This window comes from Buceros rhinoceros, unplaced genomic scaffold (genome assembly GCF_000710305.1).
Source record: "Buceros rhinoceros silvestris isolate BGI_N320 unplaced genomic scaffold, ASM71030v1 scaffold18483, whole genome shotgun sequence".
Classification (NCBI taxonomy): Eukaryota; Metazoa; Chordata; class Aves; order Bucerotiformes; family Bucerotidae; genus Buceros; species Buceros rhinoceros.
In genome coordinates this window covers 27,917-32,155 of record NW_010402034.1, presented here as the reverse complement: position 1 = coordinate 32,155, position 4,239 = coordinate 27,917, and positions in this window count along the sequence as shown.

The window sequence follows — 4,239 nt, the reverse complement described above, 5'->3', positions numbered from 1 at the left end:
CATCCGTGGAGGCGGCCCGTGTGGCAGGAGCCCTGCCACCACAGCAGTGAAAACTTTTAGTAATCACCAACCACTGGTGAGCAACAGTTCGCTGCTTTCCTCCATCCCGTGCAGGTGCATTGCGGCCCGTCGCGGTCCCTGGCCTGTCACGCGGTGCTGTTTGGGGCCATGGTAATACAAAGGCTGCCTGCCATAACTTTTCTGTTTCTACTTGCAGATCCGTGATCAAATTCCTCTGTTGAACACATACACGTGTCAGCCACGCCGTGCCTGCAAACAGTCCGAAAGCCCCTGGGTAAACCGCCCTTATCCCTCTGTCCCAGTCCGCAGGAAAGCAGGAAGTGCTTGTAATGTGGACATCATTTGTAATAAGGTACTGAACCACTTAAAACACAGCAGCAAATGTGAGATGATATTGCGTAGCATAACAGCAGTGGGCTTTGAGGTTTGGGGATCTTTCTGGCGTCCAGCATTTCAGTTCTGGCAGCTTTTTTCTATAGCTCTGATCAAGCTTCATGCATCCTTATGGGCTTTAGTTAGAGACATGCTTCCTTCTCCTGGCTGTCACAGACAAACACTATGGGAACATAGTGTTGTGGGAATATTATTTTTCAATACTTCACATGAATTTCTATAGCCTGATGCCGACATGTTTGCAGAGTACTGAATTCTGTTTGGAGAAAGGAATTGTTTTGATCTGCCTATTGCAGGGTCTTAAAAAAACCCCACATACAGGCAAAGCCTGAAGTGTGAAAATAGATGACAGGGCAGTAGGAAACATGCATGTCTGCAGAGCAGAGAGCAGTTTGTTTTCCTTATTGGCTACATGAATGTTTTTCAGAAGAAGCAGGGATGTCTCCCATTCCACATTCAGATCCCATCTCTACACCAGGTGTTTAGGACCTGCCTGCAGATCATGGAGATCAAGTGGTAAAGGGAGAGCTGACCTGGCTGTCCTGCACATCTTCTAAATACATGCAGGAGAAATAAAACAGACAAGAGGGTTGTCTTCTTTTATTCCACACTGCCCGAGGCACTCTGCTCTTATGTTTGACCTGGAGAAGATGTTCTCTTTGATAAAAAATTAAAATTTTTTAAGTCTGGTTCTGGGTGAGACTCAGTGCAGTTCCCTGACACAGGAGCAGGCTGCTGGGGAAGCAGCTGGCCCCATCTCCTCCCTTCGCAAACCAGGGACTCTACTTGGATACCTGCACTGGCAGAACTGCCCCTTAACTGTCTGCTCTGGTACTTTTTGTAACTGGCAATAACCGATCTACCTCAGCAGCAGTGTTGTGTTACAAAATCTCTGTCAAGGGTTTCCTGCAAACCTGAAATGAGTTTGCAGGAAATGCAGAGCTAGGAGGACTGCTTGACTGGCATCTCTAGGCCCTTTTCAAAAAAATGTTTGTGAAGGGATGAGCCCCTTCGTAAGATGATCAAGCCCAGCCTTTAGGGTAGGGACTTTTAATAGCTTTTGCTCTCACCAGAAGGCTGTGCTAATATCCTCCTACAAGGTTTTCTGCTACTCACTATAAATGCATTTATAGTTACTTCATATTCAGTTTTCTGGTGCAGTATTTTTTATTATCTTCAGCGGTATTTATTTTACTGAAATCATACCCTAACTCATCCTTCAGTTTGCTCGTGCAAGCAAGTCATGATCTTTCAGTCACTTCTTTTATGATAGTCTCCATGTCCCCTCTGTTATCCCTTTTTTTATTATCTTCAGCGGTATTTATTTTACTGAAATCATACCCTAACTCATCCTTCAGTTTGCTCGTGCAAGCAAGTCATGATCTTTCAGTCACTTCTTTTATGATAGTCTCCATGTCCCCTCTGTTATCCTAATGGCCTCTTTTTGCACATTTTCTGGTTTCAAGCTTTTTATTATTAAATACACGTTACAGAAATCTATGCCACAGTCTAAAGAATGGATCAACATTAACAAATATTTCATCTTCTCACTGCTGGAAATACATCTTGGGATCATATGAATATTATTCACAGACACACTCAATCTTACGAGCAGCTCATGTGTTATGGATCTTGGTTTTGTTTTCTCTGCCATTTTCAGCTGATCAGCCCCCGACTTTTTTGTGACAATTTACTCAGTATGTATCTTTTTATATTCTCTATATTCTTAAATCTGACCTCTTCTTTCTGCTTAGCAGATGAGACTAGCTTGTTTCTTTGACTTTTAAAGATCACATTTTTGGTCCTTCACTGACGGAGGGATGCATCCCACCTCTGTGCTAGTAACGCAGTTTCTAAATATGCCCAGTTTCTTCTGGAGAGGTTCAGTAATTAGAGTTTTGATTGAGATTAGTCCTGAGATAAAGAACTTCTACTAGGAACCTCTGTCTGTTGCAGTAGCTTTCCTTCAACTCAGTAGCTTAGTCTTTTCCCTCCTAACCTAGAAATCCCCTTGCAGCCCTCATCTTCTACCAAATGAATAATTTCCAACAACCTCAGCCGAGTCGTGTGTTATTCACATTAGTGTGAAGGGAAAGTAGGGCATGTGATTTTATGGCTTGGGAGTGTAATTTTAAGGGGTCCCGAAGCACTGAGTCATTGTTAACATTTGTCTGTCTTTGGGAAATGTCTGCTCTCAGTTTGGCAATAACTATTCAGGAGATGACTCAAGGGTAAACCTCACCATAGCTTAATATTTGACTAAGATTGTAAGAGCTATTAGATATGCATGGCTGGTAACAATCCCAGTACGAGAACGTACGTCACCGGCCTTCTTGTGATTGCTTTGGAGACCCCAGCATCCAGCGGCAGATGGATGCCCACCTTCCAGAAGGAAGTGACTCCAAGAGGCAGAAAAACAGGGAAGACTTGGTCCAGGTCCCCTTTACCCTGCTGTGCAGCCCGGCTCCGTGGTATCACCATCTGCAGTGACTTCCTGAGAGCAGCTTCTCCCACCAGCTGCTTCAGACACGTCCATTCTGCTGTGCTTTACCTGGGAACGGCTCCATGTGTAATTAACACTCGGGAGACAGGTTTGCTTGCTTGTTTTGTTGTATTTGCCTCAGGTTAAACCTCCTGGTGTGGTTTAGGGGCGAGACCCGGATGCAAGTGACGGCACAAAGATGTGGCAAAGGAAGAAGACGGGGAGCTTGGTCCAGGTCCCCTTTACCCTGCTGTGCAGCCCGGCTCCGTGGTATCACCATCTGCAGTGACTTCCTGAGAGCAGCTTCTCCCACCAGCTGCTTCAGACACGTCCATTCTGCTGTGCTTTACCTGGGAACGGCTCCATGTGTAATTAACACTCGGGAGACAGGTTTGCTTGCTTGTTTTGTTGTATTTGCCTCAGGTTAAACCTCCTGGTGTGGTTTAGGGGCGAGACCCGGATGCAAGTGACGGCACAAAGATGTGGCAAAGGAAGAAGACGGGGAGGGACCTCATCAGGCCATGACTAACCACTGGTCCTGTGGAATGAAGCGAGGGAAAGATTGACAGGCTGCTAAGTCCCATTCCCATTGCTCTGAGGGTAGCTTTGGGGCAGGGAGTTACGATGAGGGTATGTTGTTTCTCTGGGGAAGTCTTTGTCTGCTGTCCTGCACAGCACTGGCTTTTATTTTAATTTTGCTCGTCCAGGTAAATCCTTAAAGGCAGGAACACTGGCAAAGGAAGGAGGGAAAATAGCGTTGAGACTAGTTACACTGAGAAAGTATCTGCATGTTTGTCTTCCCTGTGCTAGGCTTTTCAGGGAGATAGGTATGGAAATGAGAAGCAAAGATTCTTCATCTTGCAGGAACTAGAATAAACTTAACATTTCCCATTGAAGTCCCCTGCAAGTGGAACAGGATTGTTTGTGGGGCTCCCCAAGGCCTCTCCTTCTCCATCACTTCCTACAGTGACTGCATCCCCGGGGGCCTTCTGACTTGCAACACCTTCAGGCCAGCTGCCAGTGCCTCCCATGAAAGGCTGCTGTCCCTTGTGTGTGTGGTTGGTGACTTCCCTGCGAGTGTCAGCAGGACAGTCTTTGCAAGTGTAATTGCAGCCTCTCAAGGGGATTGGGTCACAAAAAACTTCTTGGTGCAAGAGCTTTACAGACAGCCGCGGCAAGCCTGAAATGTTGAAAGCAGGCTGGAAAACAAGGAAGGTACCCTTCGTTTATTCAACCAGCGCTTCTCTCTACCGTCCAAGGACTTGCTGAAACCTCTGTAACACGTGGAAACACCAAGAAATCTTCCAGTGCCACAGGCTGTTTCTGTCGGGGAACGTCAAAGC